Genomic DNA, 20,486 nt, shown 5'->3' with positions numbered 1-20,486 from the left:
GCTGCAGTGTTTGCAGAACTGTATCAGAGGAACTAGAGATAGCAGAAGTGTTATCTAGTTCAGAGGCCAGAAGCAGTATTGTTCTGAATACAATCAAATGTTTGATTTCTTTGAATGACCAAATGTAACTCCTATACATAGCCAATGAGTAAACATGACCAAAGGCTGACTTTCCCTGCTCAGTTGAAACCTCCAGCTAAATGAATCATAGTAGTTCTATGAGAAAGTGAGGGGAAAACCCACCAATAACTAGTCAAGAAATTTTCTAGTCTAATTGAAGAAGTAACTGGGGGGGGAAAGAGGCAGAATGCCTAGCAAATCCATTGTTTTTCTGATGGCATCTCCTATGTGCTCCAAATCACCTAAGAGTTCCTTGGATTGGAGAGTGTATTACATTGCACTGATTGCCTTTATTCAGTTAAGAGTGGAAACTGCCTGCGGACAAAGTCTCGCCTGGCATTAGTAGTAGCAGTGGATTTGGTGAGTCAGGTGCCTGGGTTTGAATACAGTATCTGCCATTTTATCTCTATGAACTTGGACTAGTTATTCCATCTCTTTGGGCTTCACTTTCATTTTTGTAAAATGAGGACAATATTACTACCTGCCTCGTAAAATTATTGTTGGTATTGCTTGTATTAACTCATCCATCTAAAACCCTATGTCCGGGCCCAGGCATAATTACTGATGATCAATAATTATCAGTTGCTATTGCTGAACATTGCTATCCTCCAAGTACAGAGTCCAGTGCACAGAAAATTCTCAAGACAATCATCTCAAGACGATTTAATAAACCAATCCCAAGTGTTGCCTCATGGAACTGCTACATTGGTGAATAAATTAAATAGTTTGGAAAAACTGTGTCATCATATCATCACACCTCTGCTTACCTCATCAAACATTTCTATTCTTTATTCATTTAGGAGGATTGCATGAAATTTTGTAGCAGCTCTATAGGGATACCAGGAATTTAAAATATGTCAAGGGAGTTGTTTCTTTATTCAACAAACACTTTTCAAACAGATACAGTTTTCCAAAAGTGAAAACACTAAGAAAATGACAAAAAGATAAAATCCCTGTATCATTTTTATTGATAATAACTGCTTATATTTATCACCCACCACACAATAAGCATGGTGTTATGCTCATTATATATATTAGCTCATTTTATGCTGACAAAGTGGTTATTATGTCCATTTTAGGGAGAAGAAAACTAAGATTCGAACAAGCTCAATAACTTGCCTGACAGTTTTCAGCTAGAGTTTCCCAGAGTTAAATCCCCTCTGTATTTCCAAAGCCTGTTCTTTTTCTACTTTCTTACTATCCCTCTTTTAATATCTCACTATGATATCAGGCAGAATAAAATAAGTACTCTATTGGAGATATGAAAAGATTATCATGTAGCTCCTGAACTCTGGAACTCCTGGAAGGAGAACAGTCAATCCAGATGGTGGAGAATGAGGGGTGACTTTATTCAGGGCATTTTAAATGAACTATATAAGATACGGGGGATTACAGAGGGGAAAGAGGGAGAGGAAGGGAACTCCAGGAAGTAAAAACATATCAGCCAAGCTCCAGCAGCGTCACCTCACAGGGGAGAGTAGCTGTGTGCCAGGACTTAGAAAACAGGCTGCGAGTAGGGGTGGATTATACCTAGGTAGGGGCAGAATGGCCAGAGTGTTGGAAAAGACTGTTTTTTGAAGTACGGACATGATCTCTCTGCATATTCACAAACTTTATTGCATATCCGAAGCACAGATGAACTCGAACCCTACCTTAGTTTTGGAGAATCATCACAATTCCTATTTGAGCGGGTCTGACTTAATGGTGTTTGTATATAACACACACACACACACACACACACACAACTATGAGTGGATGTCTAAACAATCATACCTTGGTCATTCATTCTCTCCACTCATTTTCTGCTATAAGGGAAATTACCCAGAGATTATTCTCAATCCTACAAATAATCGATGAACAAATATATAAGGTGAAATCAGTCTGTTGCAAGACCTGAGAGAGAGAGGGGGAGAGAGAGAGAGAGAGAGAGAGAGAGAGAGAGAGAGAGAGAGAGAGAGAGAGAGAGAACATTCTTTATCAGTGTCTCCAAAGCAGGTGTTTTAAGAGGAATATAGGGTTTAGAAAATGGCAGGCCTGGGCATCAATATACAGAGTGTAGTGGAGGAAGTTCACAGAACTGTGGGCCTTCAAGATGGTCTATTTCCCCCAGTTTTACAGATGAAAAGTTTCCAAAGCCCTGGACCTGCACCACAACCCAGCACTCCTGTTGTTGCCCTGGACTGTCCTACCACTTCATCATCAGTTGCTCTGAAAGCAGTGGCAGCGCCTCTAGAATACATCCCGTTTGCCTCTAAAAGGAAGGCTTTTTTTGGCTACAGCAAAAGGAAAGTGGGACGATAAAACAAACTTTAATTCATCTGTTCTTACTCATAGGCTTCCCATCAAGGATGGGTTTTATCCTTATTTAGAATCAATACTAAGTAAAGAAAGTATAAATATACCAATTGAAAAACTATTTCTGTGGATGCCTTGGCAGCCACAGTTAAATTGCTTGAGGTTTACAGACACCATGCATTTTCCCCCAGCACTTATTCTGAACCCCTCAAGTGTTAAAACTCAATCATTTCCTGGGACCCTTGATATAAGGGAATCCAAGATATGTTAATAGGTTTTGTTTTGTTTCGTTTTATTTTGTGTTTAGGAGGGAGGTTTGTAGTTCTGGGACAGTTAGGTAAATCCCTAACAGACCGATGGAGTTTTTGAATCTTAATTGGTTGTGTTGAGTATTTTTCCCCAAGAGATAAGAGTAACTATATTTAATCACTATGTCTGAGAACAGTAAAAGGATCTGGGTGAAACTGAGGAATTTCCCCTGGGCATTTCCCATAGGTTAGCCTTGTGTCAAGGGATGCAAACCTCAGAGAGCTCCTAGGGCCTCTGTGTGCCACTATAGGTCAATCAGGTGACATTATCACATTAACTACTATTATAATGCAAGGGAAAGTCAAACTCCAAAGAAAGTTTAGATTCTTCACATGTAAAATAGGAGACTTGAACTGACACATCCCTTTAGAACTTTTCTAACACTGATCTATTCCATTTGTGGGCCGTTGTTCTGGGCAAACACAAAATGAACCACAAGATAAGTACTTAGAGCTAAGCATTTTGAGCAAATAAAAGAAAAATGCATGTTGGGAATGCACCTAAAGGGTTTTACATCTGGATTTGTTCTCCAGCTTAGAAAACCTGAAAACCTTTGGATGGTGCAGTCTCTGGGTCAATACGTCTCAAGTAGATTCACTTTTTTAAGGACAGCAGGGGTGGATTTATCTTCCTAGTAGGTGAAGCCGAAACAACCTTGAGTGATGAGCCCAGATCTTGGGCTACTCTCTGGTTCGTTTTCCACTACATTATGCTACCTAGATTTTCTCCTTCAGACTGAAAAGAAAGAAGAACATGAAATGACAGGCAGATGACTTGGAAAACGTCAAACCATTATCTCCAGACTTTCTAAAAACTAGTTCCAGAAGACATCTTATATAAAAATGTTTTCAAGGTGCAAAACGTGGGATACTAGAAAATTCATCTCTCTCTTGGAGTTTAGAAAGCATCATTTTAAAAAAGCTCAGAGAGTTCCTATTTAGAGAAAATCTGCATGCATTTGCTTAAACTAGCATGTCCTAACTTATTTGGCCAGTGAAGACATAATCTACACAAACCACCAATTATCATTGTATCTGATTTGCAAAGACATAGAAGTGGTCATTCGTGTAGGCATATGGAAAGATCACTTTACCTGTACTTTAAAGTGACTATGTCTCCCATCTTAGCATGTGCCCATCAGTAGCTCCTTTTCCTAATTACCTCATTCAGCACAGTTTGCTTTTCAGTACAGTGTTTGACAGCCTGATCTCAGTTGTTTTCCTTCCAGTCTTTGACATTACACCTCTCTATTCCCCAAATTACCTGGCATAATACTTGCAGGTCATGGATACTCAAATACTTGTGATGATTCTTTAACTGACCTTCACAAAATGTTTTAGTCATTCAAATGTGAATGCTCAAGTTGATCACGTGTACTTGGGCCAATCAACTTCTACAGCTCATTGGTTTTGTGGGATACTATCCAATGATGCACATCCAACCCTTCATGTGTCAGTTAGAAGAGTGCAGCAAATCTAATCTTTGCTTAAATATAAACCTGGAGTAAAAAGAAGCCACAAGAATCCTCCCTCAAAGCCAGTACACACAAATCAGGGTCAGCAGTTAGAGGCACATGGTCATCTGCCCAGTGACCTATCTTTACCCTTGGGAGCTGGTAAAGTTCCAGACAAGCCCTGGTGGGGAGGATGGACGGTGAGGAGGAATGAGCCCAGACCAGCGTGGCCAGAGGCTCCATGCGGCCTGGGGTGGCTCCATGCAGTCCTGCCATTGGTTAGAATCCCAAATGATAAGGTCACAGCCAGTAACAAGTAGCAGATACAAATGGACACAGGGAACCGCATGTAGCCATATGCACATATCGATCAGAAGGAACAAAAACAAATTATTTAAGATGCAATATGTTGGTGGAGACAAATGTACAGGTACAAAAGAAATTGGAACACTTGTACACTGTTGTAGGGATGCAAACTGGTGCAGCCACTATGGAAAACAGTATGGCGGTGCCTCAAAAAATTAAAAACGGAACTATCATATGATTCACCAATCCCACTTCTGAGTATTTATCCAAAAGAACTGAAATCAGGATCTGAAAGAGATATTAACACAATATTCACAGCGTTATTCACAATAGCTAAGATGTGGAAACAACCTAAATGTCCATTGACAGATGAATGGATAAGGAAAAAGTGGTATTTACACACATGAACTATTATTCAGCCTTTAAAAAATGAAATTCTGTAATACGTGACAACATGAATGAACCTTGAGGATATCATGGTAAATGACATAAGCCAGTCACAGAAAGATAAGTACTGCATGATTCCATTTATATGCGGTATCTAAAATAGTCAAATTCAGGGACTTCCTTGGTAGTCCAGTGGTTAAGACTTCACACTGCCAATGCAGGGGGCGCAGGTTCAATCCCTGGTTGGGGAAATAAGATCCCATATGATGCGCGGCACAGCCAAGTGAATAAATAAATAAATTTTTAAAAATAAATAAAACAAAATAGTCAAATTCATAGAATCACAGAGCAGAACGGTGGTCACCAGTGGCCAGGGGAAGAGAGAATGGGGAGTGACAAATCAGCGGGCATAAAGTTTCAGTTAAGCAAGATGAATAAATTCTAGAGACCTGCTGTACAACACTGCACCTGTAGTCCACAATAATGTGTTCCACACTCAAAAATTTAAGAGGGCAGATCTCAAGTTACGTTTCTTACTACAATAAGATTTTATAAAATAAAAGATGAAATAAAGGTCCTTGAGATGCTGTAGGTACTTAATGCATTGCATCATTATTCTGACTCAGTGGGCTCTGAATAAGAGGGTATGTATGCTTTAGTGAATAAGAACATGTGTAGACTGGAGTCTAACATACTGTGTTCAAAATCCTCCTGATCCCTCAATTTTATAAGATTAAAATTAGGGACCTCCCTGGTGGTGCAGTGGTTAAGAATCCACCTGCCAGTGCAGGGGACATGGGTTCGAGCCCTGGTCCGGGAAGATCCCACATGCTGTGAAGCAACAAAGCCTGTGTGCCACAACTACCGAGCCTGCGCTCTAGAGCCCGCGAGCCACAACTACTGAAGCCCGCGTGCCTAGAGCCCATGCTCAGCAACAAGAGAAGCCACCACAGTGAGAAGCCCATGCACCACAACGAAGACCCAATGCAGCCAAAAATAAATAAATAAAATAAATAAATTTATTTTAAAAAATTAAATGGAATTATATAGGGCATATAGCATGGAGGCAGTTCCTAACATATAGTAAGTATATTTTGAACATGTTTTTAAAAAATAGGATAGTGTGAATATCTTACTATTTTGTCATTATTGGTCTTTCTTTAAAGTTTACAACCTCCAGATTAGCTCGACTTAATTAATTAGCTTAATTAGCTATTGGCTTACTTCACTTTTCCCTTTTGTTTCCCTCCTCTCCCTTCTCATTCCTGTGTCATTTCTTCTCTCTCTGATCTCTTATATACCAGGTCAAACACAGTCTTTTAAATGCCTACTCCCCTCCAGTGAGAGAGAGAGACAGAAGTTGGCCATGGAGTGAAGGAGGGTCACAGTAGCTCTCACACATCTCAGGATCTGAGGAACAATGGAGGACGAGTCATTTTTCATCTCCCATGAATCTGCCATAATCTAGACTCACTGCTCTGCCCCTGAACTCATAACAGCACCCTAAGCTCACTCGGTTCTTGGCTTAACTACCTTTGATTGGGATAAGGGAACATACCAACCCATAATACTTAGGTAACCATCAGGCTACTGTCCAAGACATACTGGCTCCTTTCTTTAACCAGAAATTATTTACTTAACAAATACTTCCCAGAAATCAAATGTCAGTCAGCTACTAATTTGAAAAACAAGCAAATTCAACAATTTAGTAGAAGTGGCTCCAAACAACACATGTGCATGCAAACATCTCTCTCACAGACATAAACAATTTTTAAGTAATCTTTCTAAAAGTGAGTACAAAATATAGACAGAAAAATACACAAATTACAAGGTTAAAGCTTGATTAATTTTCACAAAGGGAGCACACCCAATCAACCATCACTCTGACCAAGAAATAGAACATCTCAAACATCCCAGGGTACTTCATCACCCCTTCTTCCAGTCACCACCCCTCCAAGAGTTTGTTTGTTTGTTTGTTTTTGCGGTACGCAGGCCTCTCACTGCTGTGGCCTCTCCCGTTGCGGAGCGCAGGCTCCGGACGCGCAGGCTCAGCGGCCATGGCTCACGGGCCCAGCCGCTCCGCGGCACGTGGGATCTTCCCGGACCGGGGCATGAACCCGTGTCCCCTGCGTCGGCAGGCGGACTCTCAACCACTGGGCCACCAGGGAAGCCCGAATCTTTCTTTTTTTAAACTATTCCCATATTGTTATTTTCATCACAGTTAAATATATCTTTAATAATCATTTTAGAATGTAAATTCTCACCTATTTAAAAAAAATTTGCAATGGATTATTTGAGGTAGAATCATTGGATCAAGGGATATGAACATTTTAAGACTTGATATACTCTAAACTTTTCAGAATTATTAAAATTAATTTACATTTTCATCAGCTAAATTTGATGATACCTGAATTGCTTGGATGAATCTGCCTGCCGATGTAGGGGAGACGGGTTCATGCCCCGGTCTGGGAAGATCCCACATGCCGCGGAGTGGCTGGGCCCGTGAGCCGTGGCCGCTGAGCCTGCGCGTCCGGAGCCTGAGCTCCACAAAGGGAGAGGCCACAACAGTGAGAAGCCAGTGTACCGCAAAAAAAAATAAATTAAAAAAAAAAAGAACGATTCATTCATGCTATTGCATGCAGCCATAGTCCCTTTGTTTCACTGATGGAGATTAATCCTCAGCAGCAGATTTCAATTAGCTTTATATACCAAACCCAGCACACTTCTGATTGCTTATAAGCAGAGGTTATATATGGACTAGAGGCAAGATCAACAATCTGCTTAACTCTTAAACCGCTCTTTTTATTTATTCTTTCTCATACAGACTTCTCCTTGGCAATAACCTGAGACCAGCCATTTGAAAAAATTAGCTTTCAAATTATGAATTTCTTTTTTCCAGGCTCTGCCTCACCAGTGATTCTCCACTTCCCCCGACCACCTCTCCTACTTCATCCACCCTTCCCAAAGGTATGAACATCCGGGAGTTTGAGGTGTAATATTTTCCTTCCCTAACAAAAAAAAAAAAAAAAAACTACATGGGCAGAGGATGTTGGACAGTTTTCAATCCCTGTCTAATGGGGTCTTCAGACTCTTCACTGTTTTGTTTGAAGTGTCATGGGTGTTCACACAAATATATATAAGAAGAAAAATTGTTCCCACATAAAAAAATTATTTAGGCTCTATCTGGGCCAATACTGTTTCCTACCACTTGCAGTAGGTGGAGAAAAATGAGAGTTGACTATAATGAACTAAAGTGAAGGTGAATGTTACAGCCAAGCAAGTGGATGCCAAGAGACCATGTACGTGTTTGGCTCAGCCACGGAAAAAGCCCTGGAGCATGGAAGAAAGATGGAGATGCTAAAAATGGAAGAAAGGAAGCATACCAGGCAACACAGTTGCTCCACAATGTCATTCCTGCCGATCCCAGAGGGGCATAAATAGAAATATTCTGCAATTTAGTACTACTGATATTTAAGCCCAATTTTCAGCAAGGTCAAGACTAATAGCGAGTTGTGTGTTTTACTAACTTAGGTTGCAAGCGCCTTTGGGCGGATCTGGTACCTTCTTCTATATCTCACTCGGCGCCAAGAACACTGTTAGCCATCAACAAAACCATAATAGACCTCGAGTCTTCTCCAAAGGCCAACAAAAACACATACACGGAGCTAATGGGGACATGTACAGGCAAGAACTGTGCACCAAGCCTGTTTTCTATTTGTTTTGATTTTGTTTTTGTTCTTCTAGCTATAAATGAAAAGAAAAAAACTATTTTTAGAATTTCAAAAGGCTCTCTCTGAGATCTGGCCTCTGAGTTCACAGTAATTTCAGGAAAATGGGAATGTAGTACTTAACACTGCAAAGAATAAATGTATACTTTGAGAACTGTTTGGTTATTCCTCCCCCACCCCTATATTCTCTTCCCTTTGGAGAAACCTAGAAAAATAATTTTGTCCAAGGCCACCCTGAAATTCAGTGACAATTCCAGGAGTAAAATTTAGATGTTTCTTTCAACATTGTCTCTGATCCAGCCTAGGAATAGTCATCATTTTCCCAATATTTCCAATGTAAGTGTCCTTGTGATAGGCGAACTCAACTTGTTTGTGTTTCTGAAAATAACGCAACTTGATGGAGACAGGGATTGTGAACAAATAGACACAAGCAACACAGACTCAGAGACTAGTAGGCTGCTCTATGAACAAGAATGGCTTTGACTTCAACCATGGTTCTTTGAACCCAGAGAAAGACCACATATAATGATTGTCAATCACTGGAAAACTCAATGGTATTAATGGCGCTTCTATTATATGTACTCAGAACACAAAAGTTTCTGTGTCCCTCATATTCTCTTCCTCCAAAATACTAGTAGAAAATGATACAACTGCAAGTCATGGACTTTATCCATCAAAAAACAAATAGATGAAAATTTTTGGAAGAGCCAAAACATATCAGCACAGGAGCCAAAACATATCAGCCAAAACATACCAGAAAATTGTAATGCAACATGGTAGAGCAGAGAGAGAATGGGCCATAGAGGCAGATATACCTGACTAGCAATTCCAGTTTTACTTGTTACTAGTTCTGCAGTTTTCTAAATATCTCTCAGGTTAATTTCTTCATTTATAAAATCAGGACTGAAATATTTTTTCAGAGCTCTTTCAACCGCAATTATCAAAACAACTCAATTTTGTATAAGCAAAAGCATAAATAAATAAGAAATAAAAGAAATTTATTGACTATGTAACTAAAAAACCTAGGAGTCTCTAGCTTCTGGCACACTTGGATTCAGGTACTCAGTACTGCCAGGAAGTGATCTCCCCCATATGCCTTCTTTCTTCTGAAATGGCTTAATTTTCAAGTATGCTTTCCCATCATGATGGTCCCCAGAACTCAAGGGTAATATCCTCATAGCCCCAAATCTAACGCGATGAAGGCTTCTCTTGGCCAACAGGTGTAACAAGAGTTTACGAATTGAACCTCATTTATTCTGATCAGTTATATGTTCAGAGTTGGAGGCATCACTGGAAGGTACTGTACATCAGAGTGCTATTACCTGGATAAAGGTAAAAGACATCTGGAAAGGCCAAAGCAACCAATGTCTTCTACAATGAATCTCGGGATTATTGTAGAAGCAAACAAATAAAACTTATTCTAGTACCCTGTAATTTCCATTAAGACAACAATAAATTAAAGTCATTCTTATAGGTGGAGGAATCTTTGACAGCCAGGAAATATTTGCTTGTATTGACCCCAGTTAAGCACACAACACACTTAGTAGTGAAATCTCCATGATCTCCACAATATTCTGCCCAAATTAGGTAAGGGTGCAAGATGAGATTTTAGCTGGATTGAAAGGGGCACAGGATTTAGCCAAGCAAAGAAGAACACAGAAGTCATTCTAAGGGGAAGTAATAAAACAAGATAATGACGATATATTTTTCATATAAGAAAGAGTTTTGTGGGTAAGGTGAGTATTCTAACCAACAGAAAATGGCATATCATGAAGTAAATTTGTAAATATTCTAGTAGGAAGAGTTTGCATACCTCCAACAAAAATAAAATTTACAGAATTAAGTTGTTTAAAATGTCATTAGCATGGAAAGATGTTTTTGGAAGTACTCATTCAACATTGTTCTTTGGAAAGATACTCCTCTTCCTTAAGCTGGTCTGCATTCAATGAGGCAGGCTGTGTGCAAACATAAATTTGACAAATGAGATTCAGCTCTCTTCATTAAGGACACAATTAGCTCACTCCAGTACAGATGAGGATTTATTGGTTTAAGCATGTTAATAAAAGCCTGGCTGCAGCAGAGAAACAAAAAGTAGTTTAAAATGAGAAAATTGCATTAATATACATGGTGTGGGTTCTAACTGGGGCCAAAATGAAAACTATTTCCTGGATTTCAGATAGAGATCTGTCCAACAACAACCTTATTTTGAGCATTTTGAAGGCAGACTTCAAATAAATAATGAAAAGCAAGACAGAAACATTTAACCAAATGTGAAAAGAGTTTTTTTAAAACACACTGAGAGTGCCAACCATAAATAAATTTTGCAAGCAATACTAAGCCAGACTTACCATCCTTCCGGTAATGCACCTACATCAGGCACCAAGAATCTTTATTTCTGGCTGTGATGAATTCAGATGAGTTATCCCGTTCTCAAAAAGATGTCTACAGAAGGCTCTACTGACTGCCAAAAGCACTATTCTCTCAAAATAGAAATCCTTTCTCAGTTCGACTTAAGTCTGTTATGATAATCTCAGGGAATTTACCAGTTTGGGAAGATTTATTTCATGGAAATGAAGTGTTTCCAAGGTTTAAAGAAATTCACTCCATATTTCGGGAAATGAGCATGTGATATATTTTGCATGCTGTTTTAATAGAAGAAGCAATAGCTCTTTCTACAGGGTGCTGTGAGCTATTGAATAAAAGCTGTTGTATGGTCACAATCAAGGAGTAAAAACAAGACCTTGAAAAAAGTGAATATAATAAACTAAAATCTTGAGAAAATAAGGGCATTTTGAGGCCATAATGGCAAAGCACTAGGTTCCAAAACAAAAAGTTCAATTCTAATTATTTTTCATTATAAACTTGTTTCTAAATATGAACCCATTGAGGAGTGTCTATGTCAAGTATTCATTGGATGGTATGACGCCTGCCAAGCATCTCTATTGCTTTGGGTCCTATAGTTTGGTGTTTGTGGTGTAAAGAGATCTTTCGTCAACTCTTCCCCCAACCAAGAGCTCTGAAGCAAAACAGAGTTAATGCTGTGGCTAAACAGTTTGGATTACAACAAGAGTGTGCACAGGGACTTCCTGGTGCTCCAGTTCTTAAGACTCCACCTTCCAATGCAGGGGCTGCGGGTTCGATCCCTGGTCAGGGAACTAAGATCCACATGCCACAGGGCAACTAAGCCCGCATGCCACAACTACTGAGCCCACCTACCACAGCTAGAGAGAAGCCCGTGCGCCACAACTAGAGAGAAGCCCGCATGCCGCGAAGAAAGATCCCGCGTGCCGCAACGAAGATCCCACATGCTGCAACTTAAGACCTGACACAGCCAAATAAATAAATATTTTTTTTAAAAAAAGAAAAAGAGTGCACACAGTTTTCTAGATGTCTGATTAGCTGTGAAGATCAAGTCAGCCTTGGGGTTTTGCTCATAGGAGAGACACCTAACCTCATCTCCAGAAAACAAGAAGGCTTCTATGAATAGGGGAAATATAAGCCATGAATTGAAGGAGCAGGGGAAGGAGTTATTCAGGTAAATAAGGTCTTGAGGGGAACTGGCATGTCATTGGCACAGTGGGAGCATGGCTCTCTGGAGGACCTGGTACATGTTCTGTAGAGTGAACGAGCAGTGTATAATAGGGTAGCCAGTGGAGAGAGGAGGTTAGAAACGTAAGCAGAGACGAGACCATGCTAAATCTGGTAGGCCATGATCGGGACCTGTACTTTATTCTAAGAGCAACGGGGAGCCGTGTAAATCATCAGAAAATTCTATCATCCCTACATAAGAAATATATCCAGAATCTGACCACACTTTTAAAACATCTTCATCTCCATCATGGTCCAAGCCACTATCAACTCCTGCCCAGAGTACTGCAATTGCCTTTTACCTGGCCTTCCTACCTTCCCTTGCTCCCTTCATGCTCTTCTCCTTGACCCTGCTCTACTTTTCTGCACAGCACTTACCAGATATATTCTATATTGCCACCAGAAGGGCAGGAATAAACCAGTTTTGTTCACTACCCCATTACTTGCTTTTAGAAAAATGCGTGGCCCCAAGTAAGGTTTTGATCATTGAGGACTAGCTTGTGCTTTCTATATTCAAAATCCTCCAGCGGCTTACCATTTCACAATGATGAAAAGTCAGAATCCTTACTCTGACTCCCAGGGCCCTGCAGCACCTGGTCTTCCAGACTCTTGCCTCCTCTCTGCTTTCATCTCCTACCACTTTCCCACTTGCTCCCTTTCACACTGGTCTTTCCATTTCCTGACTATTGTAAGCATGCATCACCCCCAGGACCTTTGCACTTCCTACTCTCTGTTGCTCCACATAGCTGTACAATTTGATCCTACACTTCCTTCAAATCTGCTCAAATGCCACCTGCCCAGAGAGGCCTTTTCTCTACCACCCCACACAACAGCAGCTCCTTCCTGCCACCCTGGTCATTCTCTTTCCCCTTACTTGGTTTTATTCAGTTTCATGATAGTGAAAAAGTGGAAAATACTTATCATAATACCTATTTATGTGTGTTGCCTGTCTAACTCTAAAAGAAGATCAGTTCTATGAAGGCAGTAGATTTATTTGGGTTGTGACCGTTCCCTGGCACTTAGAACTATGTTTGATCCATGCTAGGGACCTGCATTAGAGGAATCAACTGGGAATCAGAAATTACATCAGTTATTTGATGAGAGGGAATTTAACATCAAGAGGTGCTAAGTACTATTAAGTTGTTAAGTAGGAACCTGAAAGGTACAAAGAGAACTCTCAAGTGTCCTAGAAGTAACCACAGCAGGAAACAAATACCACCTCTCTGGCACAGGGAATAAGGAAGATGTTGGAAATGTTAAATGTAGAAACCTAGGAGAGAGTCCTTGCAGAGCTGAAACTCAGGGCTGTGAGAAGGGGGCTCTCAAGGCTGGTGTCTCCGAGCTCTGAGGAGTGACCTGGTGGGCTTGGGACCCAGATCTCTGAAGAAGGACTGCTGGAGGCAGGGACTGGCAAGATGGCAAGTGTGATGAAACGGGCTCTTTTCACACTGAAAGAACTAATGGCACACTGGGTCCAGCTGTTGCTTTGAGAAGGAACAACTGCTGTGGGGTGAAGAAGTATTGCTTGGGTGATACTACTGGGAACAGAGAGCAGAAAGGAAGACCTTTGGAAGCTGGGAGGAATGAGGATATCCCTTCTTCTTCTTCGAGACTTGCAGTCTCCTTCTGACGCCGCCACTGGTGGAGTCTGACATGGAGCCAGCTAACCCAACCAAATTGTGGTTTGCACAGCTCCAGCCCCAGCCCGCAGTACAAAACTGAGTATTAAAGGGTGGGTTTGAAGCTGGGAGACAACTCAATAACTTGCACAGTACTCAATACATTTCTGTTGAAAGGAGATATTGAATGCATTGTAATGTCTTCAAAAATCATTTAAATTGACTAAAAATTAAGCATGCTGCTGATAATAAATAGCAATTAAAAAATTATCCAAAGGACACAGAGGCAATTGAGGCTTGTCAGGCTACAGCCAAGTTAAGTAATCAATTTCTATCACAGGCAGTGAATGATATTCTGTTTCCTGGCAGCTGAGGTAAAAATGGAAATATGCCATGCATTAAAATTTAATTATAATAGTGCAGAGAGAAGAGCACTTTATCTAAAGTTATTTTTTTTCCCAAAGCAGAGGTTTGATATTTTCAAGCATGCATATTTGTTTGAAACCCCACAATTCAACACCAGGCAACATGAAATAAAAAGGCTCAGTCTTGCTTATATTTTAGCTCATAGTAATGCGTGTGTGTGTGTGTGTACGTGTGTGTGTGTGTGTGTGTGTGTGTGTGGTATATGTGTGTGTGACCAGCTGTTGGCCTCATCTATAAAAGAACATCAATACATAAACTAGCAAACATCTCATTTTAAGAACTAGATTCTCAGGAGCCATCAGGATGAATTAGGAGCAAAATGCATGCCTGAATAAGAGAATAAATCCACTTGTGGGCCAAGAGTGACTGAATCCCTAACAAAAGACATAATAGATTGACTTCTTGCCTGAGGATACTTAAAATAGAATGTCTACCAATTACAATGAATTTTTTGTTTTGCAAAATTTTATGCTGAGTTGCTCCTTATAGAAGTAAGATGCCAATAGACTTGCACTGCTTCTTATATTCACTCTTAGAGAATATGACAAGGTTATCCGCATAAAGAAGGATGCTTGTATTTCTCTTTATTGCAGCAGGAGGAGATAAAGTCAATTCATTTCATACTTGTCCTATGTTGATAAAGATTTTAAAAAACAGGTGCTATAACTTAGTCCTGCTTGATATCAGTTAAGGCTGTACTGTTCTTCATGATGAAGATATTTCTGGCTACTCTAATTTTGGCAAATATGTTAAGTGAGAGAGACCGTAATAGTCGAGGTGACTGTCTGGATAGGCTGAGTTAGCCCATAAACAACTGTCCATAGAATCAGAGGTGGATGGTGGAGCAGTGATGAAGTTTACATACAGCCTTGAGATGTTCTTAAACCCAAGGCACACCAATGCAAGTGCATCGAGATAAATAGTTATATTTTCAATTTTGAAACATGGATTAAAAAGATAACCTCAGGGCTTCCCTGGTGGCGCAGTGGTTGGGGGTCTGCCTGCCGATGTTGGGGACGCGGGTTCGTGCCCCGGTCCGGGAGGATCCCACGTGCCGCGGAGCAGCTGGGCCCGTGAGCCATGGCCACTGAGCCTGCACGTCCGGAGCCTGTGCTCCGCAACGGGAGAGGCCACAGCAGTGAGAGGCCCGCGTACTGCAAAAAAAAAAAAAAAAAAAAAAAGATAACCTCAAGAAAATGAGATGACAAGCCACAGACTAGGAGAAAATATTTGCAAAAGACACATCTGATAAAGGACGGTTATCCAAAACATACAAAGAACTCTTAAGGCTCAATAATAAGAAAACAAGCAACCTGATTTAAAAAGTGGGCCAAAGACCTGAAAAGATACTTCATAAAAGAAGATATATGATGGCAAACAAGTGTATGAAAAGATGCTCCACGTCATATGTCACCAGGGAAATGTAAATTAAAAACAACAATGAGATACCACTGCATACCTGTTAGAATGGCCACAACTCAGAAAATCGATGCCAACTACAACAACAAATGCTAGCGAGGATATGGAGCAACAGAAACGCTCATTCACTGCTGATGGGGGTGAAAAATGATATAATCCCTTGGGAAATAGTTTGACAGTTTCTTATAAAACCAAACATACTCTTTCTTACCATACAATCCAGCAATCATGCTCCTTGATATTAACCCAAGTGAATCTAAAATTTATGTCCACACAAACCCACACATGGATGTTTATAGCAGCTGTATTAATAATTGCTAAAATTTGGAAACAACCAAGATGCCCTTCAGTAAGAAAATAGGTAAATGGTGCTAATATCCATCCACACAATGGAATGTTATTTAATGCTGAAAAGAAATGAGCTATCAAGACATGGAGGAAACTTAAATGCATGTTACCAAGTGAAGGAAGATTGTAACCAATACACCACTCTGATGTCAGATGTAGATAATGGGGGAGGTTGTGTGTAATATGAGAACTGTCTGTACTTTCCGTTCAATTTTGCTGTGAACCTACAACTGCTCCAAAAAATAAAGTATTAAATTTTTAAAAAGCATGGATTGATTGCCTATGTTACATTGAAACTAATATTTTTTCACAACTTGACTTCTTCTCTTACTTACGGGTGAGGAGGAAGTGGTTCCCTATTTATATTCCTCACCTCTATAACAGCTGGCTCACAACTCTTACTCTATTTTCTATCATTTCCTTCATTTTCTGTCTCCTATTAGTTCTGTTAATGGCAACTGTTAAATAAGGAAAAAACTGCTTTCAGGGTAACAATCAAAAGTTTTACTTAAAATTTGATCAAGATTATTTAAATTGGTACCCCGGAGACAGTGTAGTTAGAACTCTTAAGAAATTCTGACCATATCCATCTCACTAATCTAATCTCTCTTCTCATTACTAACTGATTCCAAATTCCACTAATTCCCTAGCCTGACTATAGTGTAAGCTTTCCAGAAGTCTCTGTAAGAAACACTTTCTGCTTCATGGAACTTCTTGCATACCATTCAGTCAGCCTGCTTTCCCTTTGAAGGCCTGTTCATAAGACAGAATGGGAGAGAGAAGGTGAGTCAGAGAGATTCTATCACTGACAGCTGTACATTGTTAATAATACTAATAGCTACCTAATATGAACCACCAACCATGTGCCAGACACCATGTTTGGTGTTCAAATGAAAGTAAGTATCGTGCCCTTTATAGTTGAGGAAACCAAGGCTCAGAAAAGGCACATAACTTACCAAAGGCCACAAGGCTGATGGTTTTCTGGATCCTCTGCCTGCAAGTGTCAGAAATAAGACTCCTTATTAGTTACCTATTTTATATGTAGTAGTGTGTTTATGTTGATCCCAACTGTATAGCACAGGGAACTCTACTCAATACTCTGTAGTGACCTATATGGGGAACGAATCTGAAAAAGAGTGGATATCTGTATGTGTATAACGGATTCACTTTGCTGTACACCTGAAACTAGCACCACATTGTAAATCAACTCTACTCCAATAAAAAGAAGAGACATAAGACTCCAACTCATCTAGGCAAAAGAGGATAAAGTTTGCCTAAAAGTTTACAAAGAAGTTTAAATAAACAGACCAAATGAAGGTCACAGATGCAGCCTGGCTTTAGGGATAATTAGAACCAGCAACTCAAAGTCCATCGTCTTTTTCCGTATCTCTTCTCTCTGGTCTTCTCTGCATGTGTCACTTATTCCCTCTTATAGCAGACAAGGTTTCTCCCTTTGGTAGGGAGAAAACAGCTCCAAAGATTTGTATCTTAAAATGTCTGTCCCTGGAGAGATACTTTCTTTGCACTTATCAATTCAAAAAATCCTGGCAAAAAACGTTCTCTTCATCTTGCCCACCCCTCTGGGTGAATTAACTCTCTATTCCTTAAGAAAAACCATGTGCATGACAAGAAATGGGAGTGGGACTGGGAAGAAGATCCAGGAGAACTGGAGGCAATTCTCCTAAGGCAAACTCAGAGATGTTCACTACAAAAACCATGACGTAAGGCCTACAACTACTGGTCTCATTATACAGGTAAGGGAAATAAAAGTTAACTAATTAAAAGAAATTAAAGTGTAAGTTGCTCAACATAACCCAAGAAATAAGTATATGGGACTGCACTAAGTTCTAAGTTCACTGTGCTTTTGTCTTTATCTGTTTCCAGCCCTAAGCAAAGAAGGTGGCTCAGAGAAAGCCAGTGGTAGAGCGAAGGTTGATTCACAGCATCTCACAGGACCAAGCTGATGCCAAAGGAACTTGAAGTCCACAAACCAGATCAAAGCCCAGTCCCTCTGGCATCTGCACTCTTAAGATAATTAGAGGCAAACAAATTAACAAAGAATGAGAGTAACGATATTGATTGCTATCTTTATGCAATGAAATTTGCTTATTTATTACATAAAATAAAACTTTGAAAAACAGGAAAGATTATCACCATTTCACATAAGAGGAAACTGAGACTAAGAGGTGAAAATATCTGCCTAACGCCATGGTTGATATTCAAACCTATATCTAACCAGCTTCAAAGTTTGTGTGATTTCCAAATATCTTCTACTTCCAAAAAGAAGGTGGAAAAGGATGTATAAAGATTCTCCCAGAGAAAAATGGTAAATAACAGTAGCACCTGTATTTGCCTTGCTCTCAGGTGGATGAGTGAGCTCTGAAAGCAAGGCGAACAACAGACACTTAGGCGCTCAGCAGAGCTGGAGTCCTGGCAACTAAGAGCAAGGGCTTGAATCTGATATCAAGACTCCAAATATTAACTGACACCCAGGGATACAGTTAAACAGGAGAGTCTTCTACCTGAGGAGCTTACATCTTCATTGGGAAAACAGACTACAATTTTATGTAAAACAAACAAACAGGTAACTTATGTTTTACTATATACCATTAAGAAGTTAAAATAGGAAAATAGTAGCGGTGAGTGAATGTGGACGCTGGGTTATTTAGTGTCGTCAGAGAAGCTCTCTCTTAGGAGGAGATGTGTATTTAGATCTAAATTACAAGTCCCAGGCAGCCATGCAGAAATCTGGGTGGGGTGGGAAGTGAGGGGTGGGGAAAAGGACGGGGAAGATTGTTCCAAAGAGAAAGAAGATCACGTGCAAAGACTCTGAGAAGGGAAAACGGCTCATCTGTTCATAGGGCAAAAAGAAAGCAAGGGTAGCTGGATCTCCGCAGTTGAGTTGAGAAATATGAGAAGAGGTTTGAGAGGTGAGGACCATTTGGATCCTGTAGGGCTTAGTAAGCAAAGCCAGGAGTATGACTTTTTTAAAATAATTAATTAATTAATTAATTAATCCTTTTATTTTTGGTTTCATTGGATCTTCATTGCTGCACATGGGCTTTCTCTAGTTGTGGCGAGCGGGGGCTACTCTTTGTTGCAGTGTCTTCTCTTGTTGCAGAACACAGGCTTTAGGTGCACAGGCTTCATTAGTTGTGGCATGTGGGCTCAGTAGTTGTGGCTCGTGGGTTCTAGAGCTCAGGCTCAGTAGTTATGGCAAATGGGCTTAGCTGTTCCGCAGCATGTGGGATCTTCCCGGACCAGTCATTGGATAATTTTATCTGGGAAGTGATGAAATCTAATTTGTATTTTACAATGATGACCCTGAAGGAAGAATTATGGGAGGGGAAGGCCCACTTGAAGGCATGGAGATCAGTGAGGCTGGAGGCCATTGTAGAACAGACCAGAGATGATGGAGACTTAAGTTCTAGCAGTGAGATTTGTGAAGAGTGGTCGGACTCAGGACATTTTGATGGAAAAACATACAAGGTTGTATGTAGAGTGTGAAGAAAATAATCAAAATCCCCAAACCTTAGATTTTTGGCCTGTATGACAGGCTATATGGTAATGACATTTACTAAGATAGCAAAATCTTATGAGAGAACAGATATAGTTGGTGGGTAGCGGGAGGGATACTTCTGTTTTGTCCATGTTATGATTAGTATGCCTATTAGACGTCCAAATGGAAAGTCATGTAGGCAGCTAAGTAAATGAATTTTCAAATCAGGAAGGGGATTGGGACTGGAGATAAAAAAGTTAGAATCTTCAGTTTACAGATACCATTGCATTGAATTTGTACCCTAGGGAAACACTGTAGATAAACAAACCAAGAAAGATAAAGGTAGAGCCCTGTGTCACACCAAAATTTAGAGTGCTGGTGAAGAAAAAGCAGACTGTAAGTTGCTCAAGGTATAGTATGTTAGGTGGCAGGAAAGGAGAGGGATTGTGAGTCACAGAAGCCTAAAGAAAACTGTGTTTCAGGAAGGAGAAATAGGTCAATAATGATAAATGCTACCAAATTCAAGAGATCAACTAAATAAGGCTAGAGAAGTCTGGATCATTATTCTTTCTACTGCAATTCACAGAGACCCACCTGAGATTATTTTAAACGATTTGGAAGTAGTTATCTCAGATATCAATAGGCCTAGACCCTGGGCTGTTCCAGGGGTCCTTAATTCAGGGGGTCAACAACACTGACAAGAACCGGAAACCTTCCAATGATGGTGAAGGTTCTGAATATATTGAGTGTTCACTCTGTGACAGGCACCGTTCTCAGTACTTGTCATTTTTCTCAATCTCACTTACTCCTCACAATGTCCTTACAAGGTAGGTACTATTTTTTATACCCATAGTTTAAGAGATGGAGAACAGCTAGTAAATGATAGGGCCAGGCTTTAAGCCACGTCAATCTGATTCGAGATTCTCTGCCCTTCACCACCATCCTATGCAGTGATTTAAGGAGAAATACTTGAGGCCAGGAGATGAGGA

At 40.2% G+C, this 20,486-nt stretch overlaps 1 protein-coding gene across 10 annotated transcripts in view; it reads right to left on the bottom strand.

Annotated features, from left to right (window-relative positions):
* Window positions 1-20,486, bottom strand: part of COLEC10 (collectin subfamily member 10) — a 432,701-nt gene that overhangs the window by 291,417 nt on the left and 120,798 nt on the right. Inside the window, exon 1 of one of the 10 annotated variants that reach the window (XM_067017920.1) lies at window positions 10,947-11,070. The exons of 8 other annotated variants lie outside the window; for them this stretch is intronic. The gene's annotated coding sequence lies outside the window, so the exon portion shown is untranslated. Of the gene's footprint in view, window positions 1-10,946; window positions 11,071-20,486 lie in introns of those variants that run through there. One more of the 10 variants, XM_067017929.1, reaches the window with a different exon arrangement.

The sequence above is a fragment of the Kogia breviceps genome, chromosome 17 (genome assembly GCF_026419965.1).
Source record: "Kogia breviceps isolate mKogBre1 chromosome 17, mKogBre1 haplotype 1, whole genome shotgun sequence".
In the NCBI taxonomy this organism is placed as follows: Eukaryota; Metazoa; Chordata; class Mammalia; order Artiodactyla; family Physeteridae; genus Kogia; species Kogia breviceps.
This window is presented reverse-complemented; position numbering and strand designations above follow the sequence as displayed.